Source organism: Hesperophylax consimilis, chromosome 27 (genome assembly GCF_061612785.1).
Source record: "Hesperophylax consimilis isolate HC1 chromosome 27, BYU_Hcon_1.0, whole genome shotgun sequence".
Lineage (NCBI taxonomy): Eukaryota > Metazoa > Arthropoda > Insecta > Trichoptera > Limnephilidae > Hesperophylax > Hesperophylax consimilis.
The window spans coordinates 8,005,415-8,022,309 of NC_142862.1; the positions used below are offsets into that span (position 1 = coordinate 8,005,415).

General features: G+C 35.4%; 1 protein-coding gene across 1 annotated transcript in view; it reads left to right on the top strand.

The window, feature by feature from the left end:
- The window catches only part of plx (PTB_TBC1D1_like and TBC domain-containing protein plx), a 120,723-nt gene that overhangs the window by 79,574 nt on the left and 24,254 nt on the right, over nt 1-16,895 (top strand). The gene's annotated exons all lie outside the window — the stretch shown is intronic.

Genomic DNA, 16,895 nt, shown 5'->3' on the forward strand with positions numbered 1-16,895 from the left:
ACCGATTTAACCTAGTTTTTAATCACTTTTCAAAAGTGTGTTGATTTGTCAGGTTACTGATTTGCTCTCTTCCATTCATGTTCTTCATCGGTTCCACTATCTTCCATTCAGTTCACCTCTTCCTCAGTCTGCATATATTACGCTTACACTGGGGCAACAACTTGACATGATTTTCGATTTCCTGTCATCTGACATTTTTTCAACATATTCATCCCATCGCGTTCTTTCAAACCTACATAATATTTCAATGGTTTCATGCATTAGATTCTAGAGTTCCTGATTTATTTTCGGTTTGTGTATGAGAAGTTTCCATATTTTATTCTGACTGAAAGTCAAGAAAAGTTCTTTAGTCAGTCCACCCCTGCTAAGGTGGTATATTCAATGAAGAATTCCAAGAGAATTGACGCAGCTGCCTGCAAACCAATAATAATTGACAAAACACACTTCTTTGGTAACCATGTCTCACAACAATACATATCATGATCATCATAATGTCGATCGATGAAAGAGAAATACTGATAAAATATCTTAAATTGTTTTGACTCGATAGTTTTGCATTTCACCCGTCTTTAAATTTGATTGTAAGTTCCGTTTCCGTTTCAAGATGGTGACCGTTTTAATGGATCAGTAAATATGTTTTTTCAAAAATTAAATGGTTTTTAAACCTTCACGCTAATTTTTTTGCTCAAATGGTCTCATAAAAATCGTTGTATCTCCCTTACTCTCATGGTGAGAAATATGATCTAAGCGGTGTTAGAATGAGAAAATTCAGCACTTTATATTCAAATCTATAAATTAACTACATAATAATTAAAATGTGCACATTTATGAAAACTAAGGTTCCGAATGCAATTTGAAAAAAAAAATAAAACTGCGAATTTTTAGTAATTATTTTTAAATGAAAGGACAAAAAAGCGAAGGGACAGTAACGTTTGTAATACAATTGTCTAATGATATGCGTATATCAGTAAATTTAGTAACAACAAACGTAAGGTGAGTCATTTAAATTGTTTTTTTTTATGTTCGCGTTAAAAAATATTAATGTATATAAAAAAAAAATCATTTAAAATAATAAAATTTGAAAGCGTATATTATCACCTTTCAAAAGCAGTTCTTTAGCTGAAATGTTGGCTAAAGAAGAAGGAAGCGCTACACGGCAGAATAACCCAAAATCACGATAACCATTAATATTATTTGATTTCATCGGTATGATGCATCCCCCAGTTGTCTGATCAATAGGTTGTTTATTTTAAAATTAGGAATGTGGTCAATTTCAATCAGGAAGAAACTGCTTCTAGGTATTTGGTTTAGTGGAGTTATTTGTTTAACAGTTCTCTTGCGACAGCTGTTAATATATTTCTCACATTCATATTATTCATTGCACATAAATAAATAATGCAATGAATAATATAATTTTCTACTTAACCTTCAAAGGGAAATTTCAGACAAATTATCCTAATTAATTATGTAAATAGTTAATTATTAGGTAGGTAATAAATAATTATATTTGGTAGTTGGGAATTGCCTGAATTGATCACGTGGAAGGTACTTTCCGTATCGCCCTGGTTTTAGACTACACGGAGAAAATATTGCTAATTTACGAGATTAAAAATCTCTTCAAATCATCTTCTTTGATAATCCGGTTAAAATTGGGATTGCAGGTCGTTTCCTGATAAACTATTATTAAATTACTGACATATGGGGATATGCGTTCGTGCACCTGCACTTGGCTTGATAATATACAGTGCCGAAAAGCGGAAATATTATGATTTTTATGAACACGTGTTCCGAAATCGCGATAATATGTTCGTATTTTATTAAAATTTTGTTAAGAAACCTATCAATTCATTTATTAAGGGCCGGTTATCCTGTTTTAACCGTATTACGAATAATTAGAAGAAATTATTAATAAATTAGCAATATTTAATATGAGTCTTATATTTGTCTCCGTCCACCATTAAAATTTGAAACGTCGCTTGAAACGGCTTTAACCAAGTTTGGTGACCAGATCGGAATCTCCAGGTACTTGCACACCTTCCTCTTCCCCACCTCCTTGTCCTCACTACTATCTTCTGCGACACAACATACCCCAATTGGGGATGCCATAGTTTCACTGGCTTTAGGCGGTTGGAAGCAGTTGGGACTCTTTTGCGTCACATAAAATAAGTCACTAATCATTATTTATTACCCTTTATTTTAACGCAACCAGGACACTGGCAGACGTCATATAAATATTCCGATCTAGGAGACGTATTTCACATAACTCTAATAACGAGGGTTTGCTCGACGCTCTCATTTTAACTATTTCCGATGAACGCATTACTAAAATGTCAAATATTTCTAAAGGGATCCCTACGGATGAAAGTTATTTATATTTAAGGTTAATAAAAATAGGACTTTACCATTAAAATATTTAACTTTTATGAAATTTCTATAAAACGTTATTCAACTATAAAATTAGCTGTAAGCACCAGATATTATTTTTCTTAACGATGAATTAGTAACTTCCCGAGGGATCCCTCTAGAAAAATTTACGATTTTAGTAATACGTTCTTCAGAAATAATTAAAATAAACCTCACGCAAAGATCGACTTTCCAGGCCTGTCAGGGCAAAGTCGACCGTAGGTCCGCCCAATACGACGAGCCGCGCGCCGAATATTGTTTTTACCGACTTCATAACGCTGTCGTTAAGATTTCCACATTACTTTAGAGTTTAGAGATTCGATTTATTTATTTATTTAACGCCCAGAGGGCTTTTACATGTAGGTGGTACAATTTTGATGACAAACAATTTTGAAACATGAGAATGAAATAATAAAAATAAAATTACGTAAAAAAATAATATGTGCAAGAAACACAATTAAAAAGAACAAGAACATAAATTAAAAAATACAGCGATTTAACTGGTTTACAAAAATACAACTTCCATTTGGGAATGGTGTTGAAATAAGTCTTTTACGTGATCCACAAAATTGGCCGAGTTAATATTAAATATATCGACATCACCTAAGTATTGGTTTCCCATAGTGTGAAACCGTTGTATTGGGGAGTCCACAATGTGGAATATTGTATTTTATCGTGTTGTTATTGTAAGTATTCGTAAGTTTATGAGTTGCAGAAGTTCGCAACAGTCGAATTTAGAATTTTGAATAAAAAAAGTTAAGTCGTTTATTTTACCCCTGTCTTCCACTGTGTGTATTTAATAAGAAATGATATTGTAAGTCTTCTAGTGGGATATTTAATTTAAAATTTATAAAATGTAGAAATTATTTGTATTCGCCTAGTGTTATTAATGTGAATTTTGTAAGAGGGAGACCAAACTACTGAGTTGTATTCAATTATGCTTGTAACGAGAGATATGATAGGGCATATTTAACCGCAGGTCTATCAAATACACCAGGGCCGCGCGTCGCATATTTTTATGCACGGCTGTTTCACTTACGTCGTTAAGATTCTGACTTTATAAGGGATTGTTTCGTCTTAAAACGATATATAAATGTTGTATGTTTCATTATTTTTATTTTTCTAGACACAAATATGTATTTACTATTACAATTTTTGTTACATTGAACACCGGAATTATTATTATTTTAAAAACTCCTATAACTTTGAAGTGGTCGAAGAGTTTGCCTACCTGGGCTCCATCATAACGCAGGACAACGAAGACCCAGTAGATGTAAGAAAGCGCATCACAGCCGCTAACAACACTTACTTCGCGTTGCTGCCAGTGTTCAAATCCCGAAACGTCCATAGGAAAACCAAAATAACCCTGTATAAAACAATTATTAGAACGGTCTTGGCCTATGGATGTGAGGCGGGAACACTGACAGCAAAGTCTGCGGAACGGCTGGACACCTTCGAAAGAAAGGTACTTCGAAGAATCTTAGGAGCGGTGCGAGAGGGAGAGGCATGGAGAATCCGCCACAATAAGGAGCTATATGACATCTACCAAGCTCCCAGACTCTCTACTCATTTACGGCTCCAAAGACTAAGATGGGCCGGACATGTGCACCGAATGCCAAGCACACGTGTACCAAAGAAGGTTCTAACAGGACACCCGGGAGGCAAACGAAAGGCGGGCAGACCTAAGCTGAGATGGGAGGACGATGTCAGGAAAGATGCCAGAGGACTACTCCATGTTGCAGATTGGAAGACGACGGCCGAGGACAGAGGGCGGTTGAGGCTCATGTTAAAGGAGGCCAAGGCTCGAAATGGGCTGTAGCGCCATTGAAGAAGAAGAAGAAGAACACCGGAATAGTGTTCTGAACGTGATGGCTTATAAATGTAGGCGTGATATCTATAAACACGAGAAAAAATGCAATCAGAATGCTGCGGGTTAAATTCTCGTCAGTGGCATGTATTTCTTGGAAGATTTTTTCAATTTATAAATGTGTTTCAGACTAATAATTATTGCTTAAAAATATTATCATTAATTTTGGTTGAACTTGATATGTTTATCGTTATCGTGTTATATAGCATACAATTATACACTTATTAATAATTAACACATTGCGTAGTTACGTTTCTATTTGATGAGTTCGTAATTATAATTAGTTATTAGTAATTGTTATTAAATTATCATCAGTAGGAATAAGATAATATAATTATGTGTTTGAGTTAAACTAGTATTAATTAATAATGCTTTGGCGCCTTTTTGGTGATTTTCCACAGAAAACGAATCAATAAAAATGTTAAAATTAATCTCAAGGCCTATTTCATCTTTGGGGATGCTGTGTGGAGTCTGTTTGTTGTTGGTTATCCAATAAATGGTTCCCGGGCCGGTGGTACCCCATACCCACCACCCAATATTATTACTAATTTTGAACTGCTGTCAAAATTACGCTATTTTGTAATAATTATTTGTTTATTTATGTAAATCACATTTAATTAAAATATTATATGTTACGTCAAATAAGTACACATGGTTCGGGATTATTCAAATAATGATAATCCAATATTATTGGTTTATTGTTAACTGAGTACAAGATTACGGATACGTGGTTACTAGTTGTGAGCTGAGATGTGAGACCAAACCAAAACATGGGCTTTTATACAACAGTAATCTATCCGTCTCGCTCTATACTGACATAGTCAAGCACCTGACTACTGTGTTTTTGACAAAAATTGTTCCTCATTCTGGGAGAACCAAGGAATTAAATAAAACTGAATAAATAAAAAATTAAATAATACATATATTTTCAGAGGCAAAAACACAGAATACCGCTAATATAATACTAGAATAGAATATAATAAAAAAATAAATATGTACATTTTTATTAATGTATGTATTGGATTTTATATTGATGAATACTACCACCGAAGAGCATTGAAATAACGAGACCATACGCAGAAAATTAAAGTTCGCTAAAGTAAGGTAAAAGTTTGCAGCACTCTCCATTGTGGAACTTTTCTGCGCAGGATCATAATGTTCGTTCAAACGAACCGCCTGCGACGCTAAAATTGAGTGAGGCGGGAAAATAAATAATAATGCACTAGTGGACTCCTCAACGCTTCTCTATTGCTAATTTCTTTCTCGCGCGTCTCTGACTTCTTCCACCATTCACTACCGTATACCACGATGTTACTGTTAAAAAACTACATTACATCGCCTTTAATTTGACTCCGTATCTCATTCCAGTGCAAAGATATTACGTTAATAAGAACGAACTTTGAAGTTTTCAGCGATATCGGTGATATATCGGTGAACTACTTTTTGAGTTTTGCAAGCACAAATATAAGATATTACGTTAATAAGAACGAACTTTGGAGTTTACAGCGATATCGGTGATATATCGGTGAACTACTTTTTGAGTTTTGCAAGCACAAATATAAGATATTACGTTAATAAGAACGAACTTTGAAGTTTACAGCGATATCGGTGATATATCGGTGAACTACTTTTTGAGTTTTGCAAGCACAAATATAAGCAGGTTGAATTCATTTTCATTTCAGAAGCTAACTGTTTTCATAGAGAATGCACCTGGCTAACTCGAGCATTCATTCCTTAAAATTAGAAAAACAATTCTTCTATTATTGCTGGTGATCTCAACGTCGTTTTTTAATCTTCATCACTTCTTGTTAAATAGCAAACTGCGTACGTGCTGTACTGATTCTTGCACGATTGATTGGCTCGCGTGGCAATTGATTTAATGCTTCAAATGTCCTCGAAATTGCATAAATGAAACATAAATATTATTGCACTGGCTTTTATGCCCGTTAGAAACACAGGAAAACGTATCAACCGTTTTTAGAAATATCATATAGACCAAGGCTGCCCAACCTTTTTAGCAGTTGGGCGAAATTGACGATTTTGAATCACTGGCGGGCCACTGAATACCTGACGGTTCCTATTTCCATGGGGGGGGGGGGTTTGTTAGAGAATTTCTATAAAACATAATTCCCCACAAAAAAATATCTAAATAAGTGCTCCGCACAAAATATTTGAAATCCATGGGGGGGGGGTTGTTACGGAACTTCGCTGAGAAAAAATTCCGCACACCCGAACATTATATGTGATACCCCACAGCAATTTTTCGAATTCCATGGGGGGGGGGGGGGGTGGCTAGATTCCATTTCGACGCAAAAAATATTATAAATATTAGATTTTATCGTCGCTGATTCTCGTTCTGAGTAGCCTAAATAGCGATAAATCGCCGTCGTTGGCAACACTGGTGACCGCGCGCAAGCTGCATTGTTTGTTTTACCGCGGGCCCGCGACACTTTTTCAAATTGGCGGATTGGCGGGTTTTTTGAAAATGTTTCACGCGGGCCACTTATAATTCGTTCGCGGGCCACATTGTGGCCCGCGGGCCTGGGGTTGGGCAGCCTTGATATAGACAATGATCCTCCTCTTGTTTTGAAGTTCTAGTGTGCAAAATTTCATCTATCTCGGAATAAAACTGTATACTGCGGTTTAAAGCCAATGAATCCGCCCACATTTCACCGTTTATCCCGTATTTTTAGGTTCTATAAATTTGGCATTTTATGGGCAAGCGATCGCTCAAAAGGTTTTTGCAAACTTGGCAAAGTATGCCAAAAATCGCTCGAGTGGATAGAATAAAAATAAAAGTAGAAGTGCCTTCCATATAAATTAGAACGGAAACTAGTACCTATGCCGATTACTTAATTAATACCTTTTGGTTCTAGATCATTTCGGTCTGATTCTCTTACACTTGCCTGAAATGTATATCGCCATCTCATTTGGATATCGTGATCATGATGAAGCCATTGATGTTTTGTGGCACTTGAAGCGAAAAAATAGGTTCATCTTTTTTACCTCCAATTGACCTCCAACATCTCTAACTAAACCTTCCAATGGAACCCGATAGATCGGATTATCGCCCACCGATTATCGCGTTCTAATAACGGAACTCGTTTCGATGATATACAATAGCGCCTCTAATTGTATAGCTCCATGGATAGAACACAGTTTTGTATGAAAAAGTAGGCCCAAATCGGGCTTATATTTGTATTATTCTTCTTTATGCTGTGTACTATAAAATAATATCAAGCCCGCATAATAGCATACCCAGTCCATTGACCCCGCAGAAATCGCGTCAAACCTTATCTCAACATGTTGTGTTTGTTTTATTAGTATTACAACGGAATGTGCTCTATATCCATAACTAATGTCATTGATCCCCTTGTTACCGGAGCCCGCATCGTCAGGAGGTACGCGAAACATTCTTACACTGTTAACTTTATCGCACCAGAACGGATAGTTTTTACGACATGTTTATTATATTGTTATCAACATAATCATTAATAAAATCTGTTTTCCAAACTGTTTATATAATATCCTTGATTTTTTTATTTTTCTGTATTATTATTATTATTTTCACAACTCAATACTAATCGAAGAAAATCATCTCCAGTATGAAACGAGACATGACCTACATAAAATATATATTTATGAACGTAATTTACGTTTATTTTTCCTAAGTGAAATCGGTTTGAAATCCAATCAATTTTATAATAGTAAAAAAAGGTTCTCTCGCGGCTCCTCCGTGGGTTCTCTGGAAGATGTTTCTTCTGTGTAAGTAGGTAAAACAAATTAACGGATACCTGTTTACAGCAAACGGATAAATCTAACAATATCCTCACATTCTTTTATAAAAGACGAATTCAAACCAATTAATAACACAAAAAAGTGGGTGTGTCAAGCCTACGCAAGACAGAAGTGAAACTTCCTCGACAGTAAACAATATTTATATACTGGAATACGAATGGAACGGCAAAGCGCGCGACGCGAGCGCTCTCGACGGACGAGTAAACCAGACTGAACGGCGGACGGACGGTACAGGAAAGCCCTGTCCACGTCTGTACCACAGCTAAGGCATGCGCCAAACAAAATTATACTACCGAGTAAAAAAGTACTTAAATAAAACACATAAAAACTTTTATGCGCATGCTAATGATTTGTTGCTTTTACTGAAAACAGTGAACGGTGAACGGTGAGCGGTGGTGGGGGTACCCGCATTTTCGTGTCGATCCTGACTCGGTTTTACTCCGTCCACGAAAATCCATTACGCGCCTAAAGAAGTTTCACTTCAAAAATAGGTTGCCATGTTCAAGCAGTATGTGTAAATAATATGGTTCTTGTAGCACATTAAATACACTACTCCAAATATGTGAAGATTTTGCAAAAAATCATAACCTTGTTTATAATACGTCCAAATCAATCGTTATGGTTTTCAAATGTAAAAACGAACTTATGCAAACACCCTCAGTATGGCCAGACGGAAGGAAAATGGATGTTAGTCGTACCGTCGAATACCTGGGAAATATGATCACAGACGACCTGAAAGACATCGGGGATATAGAAATACAAAGAAGTGCGAAATACGTTAGAGAAGGTTGCTGTTAAGGCGTTTACACTTTTGCAGTACAAACGTCAAAATTATACAAAACTGTACACTAGAAAAAATATTTGAAAAAAAACTCCGATGGTAATTACAAGCTTTGGACAAAATCACCACAAATACCAGGCAATACAAGCATTCAACAAGCTTTCACTCGAGTACAAATCATTTTAGATACAAAATTAAAAGATGGTTTAAGGCTGGCCGCATACATACGTTTTTCGTATTCGATTTCCGAATTCGTTTTCCGTATTCGGACATCCGAATGCACGGAATCAGTAGAAAATACATTAACTGCCGCACACGTTCGTTTTAGTTCCGAACGGAACAAATTCCTTACGCACGTTCCGAATGCGAGCCGGCGCGTTCGGAGAAACCGAATGGAAAAAACCTAATGACGTCATGTGGAACGCAGCTATTGCATACAGTTTGTTTGTGCCGACGCAAACGTACGGAAATTTCCGTTCGTAATTCAGTGTTGCCAACGGATCTTGACCTAATATCGCCGTTTCTCATACATAAGGTAGCGTAAAGTAGCCGAATTTGCTGTTAGGTGAGACATGTTTAAAATTGATGTTTTTACGTGAAAATAAAAATTTCGTGGGGGGGGGGGTGGCTAGAGAATTTCAAAAAAATAAAATTAGTCCCCAGAAAATAAAAAAAATTCATGGGGAGGGTGGCTAGAGAATTTCAAAAAAATAAAATTTGTCCCCAGAAAAATAAATTTCATTGGGGGGGGGGGGGGTGGCTAGAGAATTTCGGGACATGTTTAAAATTGATGTTTTTGAAGCAGCGAAGAAAAACGAACGTTTGCGCTAGTCTCACGGAATTCCGAATACGGAAAACGAATTCGGAAATCGAATACGGAAAACGTATGTATGCGGACAGCCTAAATAACAAAAAAAGGAAATATTACAAAAACATTTAGTAAAAAAAAAGTTTATATGTAATACACAATACCTTTACAATACACACTTCATTAGAAAAACAACCGTACTTCATAATAATAATAATAATTTTTATTCCAGGATGTGGGGAGGTTAGTGCAATCCCACACGTCCCGTATATGTATACATATTTTTTGTACAGTAGGTATGTGAAATTGAAAAAATATATGACAGAGAATAAATTAACAACAAAGTAATTAACAACTATGCAGGGCGTGGTCTTGAGTGAGCTTGGTAGTTTAATGGTTTTCATGTTATCTTTTTATTTAATTTTATTAAATTATCTCTAAGCCTCAGCTCGGGTAAAGCCCCATTGAGGTCCACATTATCAAAAAAGGTTTTAAAATATGTAAAGTTATTGTATGAAATAAAAAAAAATTCCAATTGAAAGATTATTTCTCCGATAGGTCGCCGTTAGGCATCGAAATGTTGCATGCTATTTTCTTGTTTGCCTTTTTTTCTTGTACAAATTGTTATGTTATGACAAGACATAATTTTGAAGCAGTTTTTATTAACATTTAAATAAGTAAGAAGCAATAGTACATATCTAGGGTTTAATGCTGGAAGTGCGTCATCCGGATAAATCGGTAACTGCCGAGCACTTAAATAAAACCAGCGATTACTTTGGATTTGTACCGTGATAGGAAGGTCTAAAACGCATCGATCAAGCCTAATTATGGGGGCAATTGAAATCCACAAAACTCCATAAATATTAATTAACAGGCTAAGCTTAATAGTTCTTGGTATTCGGTCATAGACGGCTACACCAAAACTATACGCAGAAAATCACATTAAGAATAGTTACGTTTGCAAAACGATATCACTTCCACATACAAAACATACACTTCACCATTGATGATGGACACTGTAACGCTCTCCGGAGGAAGCGCAACACTGCATAGTAATTTATAAAAAGATTTTTTTTAATTTTTGCAAATCCCACATTAATTTTGATATCCCGTGATTTTTCATATTATTGCAATAAATTTTCTTCTTTTAATTTAGCGATAACTAGTCAATAAATTACAGAGAACATGTTATGTTTTCAAACTAACATACATTATAATGATATAAGTTGTTAAAAATTATGAATATGGATTTCCTGAAACCCTGAAATTCTCTGGAAAGTCTAGCCCTTGACTTTCTCGTCATTAAGGTTAACCACTTTGCAATACCTTCTCAGCTCTCGTAAAAAATATCATCACTATAGCATGCAGTCATATCGAATTCCTATATTTATTTATATCCCAAGTTTAAACATATAAAAAGTCATAATGATGATTTAGTATGTCCCAGTAGATGGTATGCAATGTGCAAACACAAATGACAACACACCACTGAACATGTAAGCTGATTGAACTGCGTTGTGAAGTAAGGTCAATTTTATCGCACTTCTTGGAAAGTGATAAAACATTTTCAAATAATGGCCTGTTTGGGAGGAGTCGAGTTCTCTGTGTTGAAAGGTCTTAGGTCAACTGGCAACATAAGTTTTCTTTCAGATGCTAGTAGAAACAAGAAGAGGCAAGAGAGGCAATAAGAGAAAAAAGAGCAACGAAAGAAAATGAGAGACTAGAACAGCCACCAATACCAAGACCCACGAGCCAAAAAAGCAGGAAGAAACAAGAATAATCAAGAAGGAGTAAGAAGAGGCAAGAAGAGACTGAAACAGTCAAGAAATGTCCAGGAATACGCAAGAAGCGAGAAGGAGAGCCAAGAAAAAGAAAGAAAATTTCAGAAACTCGAAGCAAGAAGAAGCGGGAAGCGAGAAACAAAAACCAACGCTCAATCAATTCTTTTATTCCTACCCATTAGGTTGCCATGTATACAGGTCGATTAACCTCCAACCTCCTTCCAATCCTTAGAGCACGTGTTCCAAGTTCTAACATTGTACTGGAACAGGAGTGCTCCTGTAATCGGAAATCGGTGTAGTTCACACTTCTTGGGATTATCTGTTCGGTGTCTAAACGTAATGTGCGATTGCACGCCATAGGACGCCCATATTATATTCTCCTCGTAAATGGCCACATCTGGTTCAGATAATGATGTAGGAAGTAATCAGTTCATCAATTATTATTAATCGTTTATCTCATATAAACCATGCGACCTTGACTCACATTTTATTGTGCTAACGTATTCAACATGCGGTCAATGCAGAATGCAGTGCCGTAAAACAGTGGCTTTCAAACATGAACTGCAGCCCACTATTGAGAATTGCAAACTTAATTTATTTTTAAACCTGATATTGAAAAAGATTCTGTAACTGTAAACCCTTAGACGTGTAATGCAGACCTTCTCACTAAGCACGATTGGTCCTGCAAGGAATGTAAGTCCGTGTTCGCTGTGAGTGTAAATGTCTAAAGCCCGATATATCAGTCGGTCCGTATCCTCGCTCAAATTTAAGCGGGCTAAATCGGCCGCTTAAGCCTTGGTAAGCCGCAGAATAGTTCCCTTTTTAGAAGTCGAGGCGCTAATAACAAATGTCAAATATGACGTTTACGTGAGTAATTAGGAATTTCCAACTCTACGAAATTCACGTAAATTGCCTAATTTTATTAGTATGGACAATCATATTCATCGAGCGACGATGAGTTTTGATGTTGTGAATTGGTAATCAATCTAAAATAGACAAATAGTCTGGTAAGGTAACAGTACAAGGCCGGCCCTATGAGGGCGAAATTGGAGCATTCCGCTCCGGGCGCCGAATTGCCAAGGCGCCAAGGCGATGATAATACCTAACAGTCCTAACACATCGATCTTGAGATTATTTTTCATAAAAACTTCGCTACCTAAAAATACAAATCATTGAAATATAATCGATTACAAAGATAACTTACCTAGGCGCTTACTGGTTTTGACAAGGGGCGCCAAAATTTTACTCGCGCCAAGCGCAGTGTGGCTCAGGGCCTGGCCCGATTAAGTACGCGTGAATTAATAATTTTTCTTTGCCGCAGAACAGATTGGGAACCTTTCCTTTACTTCTTACAAATATGTCAATAGCGACATACAGTTTTATCGAACATAGTATGCAACCTTATAAAGGAAATAGGAAACTACGTATAGTTTTATAAATAAATTATAAACTTATATAAATAAGGCAGTTTATGTGAAGGTGAAATACAATTTAAATAATACTTATGACTAAAATTATTACTTGTGACTTTAGGTATATTATATTTTTTAAAGTATCAAAAATACGCAAATCTCTTTGTACCTTTTTGGAATGAATTCAAATTACCAGTGGTGTGTTGTAGTTGATATGGTCCCGCCGCTAAGAGCTCAGTTGTGTTGCCTTTGCCTTCTTTCTCGTAAATATCGCACCTAAGCATAGACATATGAATATTAGTAGACCTGCCCTAAGTGATTAAAAGCGTATTATCCCCACTCCCCATACCGGTTCCATTGGAGCCGGCTGTGCTCGCGTATGGCCTCAAGTGAAATTTGAAAACGTGACGTCATCATTCTTGTGCAAACTATGGTCGAGGCATCATCGGTTCATTTTACGAAATAACACGGCAAAATGTTGACTTGTACTATGAAAACTTGTAAAAATAGATGTGAAAAAGAGAATAAACACAATTGTCGTATTACATTCCATATATAAGCATTGTTTTACTTTATTTTAAGCATATTCACATCGTATAATATGAATCAGTTGTTACTATCACATCGAGAAACGTCTGGACGCGAAACACAAAGCTGGTTGGTTGCTGGGAAGTAAATTATGAACATTTATAAAAGTGTCTTAACTAAATACTTTAACGAAATATTCGACTCTGAAAATAGAACCGAATTTTTTTGCCGAATTTGGACTTCGCAAATTTGTTCATAACGTGGCGAGTAATTTGCGCTCCCATGTAAAAATGTCTATTCATTCAAAAGCAGATTTTACTTTTAAGAAGTAAATGGTGATATTATAATGCGAGATGCCTATTTACTGTCAGATTGATTTATTGACGAATCACAGTCAGCTTCACTCCCTTCGTTCTTCAACAGTTGATTTTACCCCTCGCCATTATCTTCTCGTCTATTAATTCCTATGTCTGTGCACCTAAGGCTGCGTATACACGATAAAAATGCCTGTTATAAGCAGCGTAACATAACGCACAGAGCTCTCATCGGTAAGCCTGTGATTAATAATTGTATTCCTATCCATTTGGAAAATGTATATACATAGATAATTTTGTAGTTATTTTGTATGCTTCATTAGTGAGTATTTAAAATTGCCTGATTCATTTACAAGAACATATAAGTAGTATCCATCGCTTTCTTGCTAAAATCAAACCAGTTGAAATGCTGGTGATATCGTTTAAGCAAGTAAAAAAAATAGAAGCGTCTATTGTCACATTTTAATTTCAGAAATTATCCTCTTTGATTACCATAGTTTGTCTTATATTAATAATAAATAATTGAAGTAAGTAGGAAATTTCTAATAAAAACAGAAGTTGCACAACTCACAAATACGGTGTGGGTTTGGTTCAAACTATTATTATTATTTGATTATTCATCTGATTTGGCGTTGCAATGCGAGTTAATGCAAAATCATACAGAGTCATGCGTTTTTGGTTTGATAATTTGATCGCCTATAAATACTAATAGATGCTTTAATTAAATACTGCGAATGGATCTGTTCTTCGCCTTAGGCTTAATAAACGATCAATTTTTTGGTTAGTCTTTTTATCAGCATAGAAAAAAATAAAGCTACAAGACTGTAAAAAACGCTTAGAAGTGGTAAATCACCTATTTATTAACGCTTTTTCGGATTTAGTTATTTTATTCAGTGTGAAAAATTAAGGACGGGTTGTTTCGGAGAATTTGAACAATTCTTCAAATTCAAAGTTAATTTTCAAGTTCTGTGAAAGATTTATTCAAGTTCTGTTATTATTTCAGTTATATCAAGCAAATAGCCTATAATGACATAATAACAGAACTTGAATAGCACTTTCACAGAACCCGAAAATGAACGTTGAAATTCGATGAATGGTTCAAATTCTCCGAAACAACCCGTTATTTAGAAAATGACTGGGAAATTAGTTTTTAAACCTGAACTTCAAAAAATATATTTATTTTATGCATAAATTCAAAAAGTGTTTAGCAAGAATTTCAATATTTGCACCTCGCCCCTTTCGTTTGTTTAATCTAATTGCTTACTTTATTTTGACATCGTTGTGTGACGCCCATAGATTGTTGCGTATTAATATCTCATCGAAACGTGTTCCGCTATTAGAATGCGATAATCGGTGCGCGTAGACCGGATTTTTTTTTCGTTGGCAGCGTTGGGAGTGTTGGAGGTCACTTGGAGGTAAACAAATGAACCTATTTTTTGCTTTATGTCTCATATAAATACAATAAATCAATGGTTAGGACACTGGTTGTGTTGGCGGCCTCAGGTTATCAGTTGAACATAGTTGTGATTACGTCTTTTTCCTCTGTTTTGTTTTATATGATCACAAAATCACAAACTAACTAAATAGGTAGGTGCCAATACCTACTAACTGTAATATCATCATAAATAATTCTATATCATTATTATGGATACACGCTACGTCGAGAAGGGAAAACATACACGTTATTTCTGAAGATAAAATAAATGGTGGTAATACCTATGTAAAATAAAATGTTACCGGTAAATTATGCAAATTGAAAATTTACAAATTTCGATGCGAGAGCGTCACAGATGTGATTTGAACCTCGGACTTCCGTTAACTTACCTGAAAAGGTTACTTAAAATACAGAAGAAAACAACAAACTATTATTTAATAAATCAAACAATGTAAAAGAATAAAGTTATTTTTTCACAGTGACCATACAAGGAAATATGTGTCGACTGTTGCTGAGCTACGGCCAAACTGCACGGACTATCAAAGAACCTATACAATATAAGTTATGCGCTGTGCGTGTAGGCAGAAAAAACGCGGGAGCCGCTGTGCGCAGTTGCTAATTGCAGTATAGGTGAATCTAACCTAACCTAAAAGGATGACATAAAATACAGAAAAAAACAACAAACTATAATTTAACCTGTCAACAGTGGGGCAGATTTCGGAAACAGCGCGAAAATTACCTTGATGAGTTTTTTCTCAAATTTCGGAAAAAAGAGGCACACTAAAATATCAACAACAAAAAACTTGTTACTACTTGTTTTTGACATGTGTTGTATCGATTTTTTTTTAAAATTTAAAAGCTAGGTTAGAAACAATATGAACAGAACTCGTAAAAAATTGTATTCACAGCCTAATAAAGCGATTAGTACCTTCATGGTAATGAATTAACGATTTGTTTAATGGCCCTCCATGCCAGCGGCTAAATTTAAATGAAAAGATAGAAACAGATATTTTAACTACAAATCATCGTCTAACCTCCATCATTGATTTCACAAGCAATCTTTTCCGCTTGTAATGATTGAAGTGCCTACATAGAAGAAATTGTAATATTCTCAGCGTAGATATATCAACTCTAGATAAGGCGTGTCTTACAAATTCGGTCTAATATTTCAGCCCACCAATGAGTAATTTGATAAACTCCCCATCTAATTCCGTCGCCTCTCTTCGAAAGCATAATAATCTTGGGAGACAAATTTGGTCCTTGCAGACCGACAAAAGATAAAAATCAACGCTTCTTGCGATCTTTCTTAATGAACTTTCTTATATAAATTTTTTCGTAACCCAATTTTTGGAACCAATAATTTTTAATATTCACACCCCCTATCTAGACTTTGTTGATCGATGATTGTCAGGTTATACATAACCTGGCAATGTATGTCTCTCTTTGTTAAAAAAAAGAACTATTATGAAATGAATATATATGATAATACACATTAGAAATAGTTATTTTGACTTAAACCTTTTGCTCCTAGACAATTTAGCATGCGCTCTGTCTCTCTTACACTTGTCTAACGTTGTATATTGCCATCCTTCCCATTTGAATTTTTTCGCAATGATGATGGAACATGGTTTTGTATTAGAAATTTAAGACCCGATTGGCGGGAATTTTAGATCAGGGAACACGTTCGTCACTTCATACTAATTTTAATGCATATTTTAATATCTCCCACAATATAAATAGTTATAATATGTAGTAATAACTATGTTGA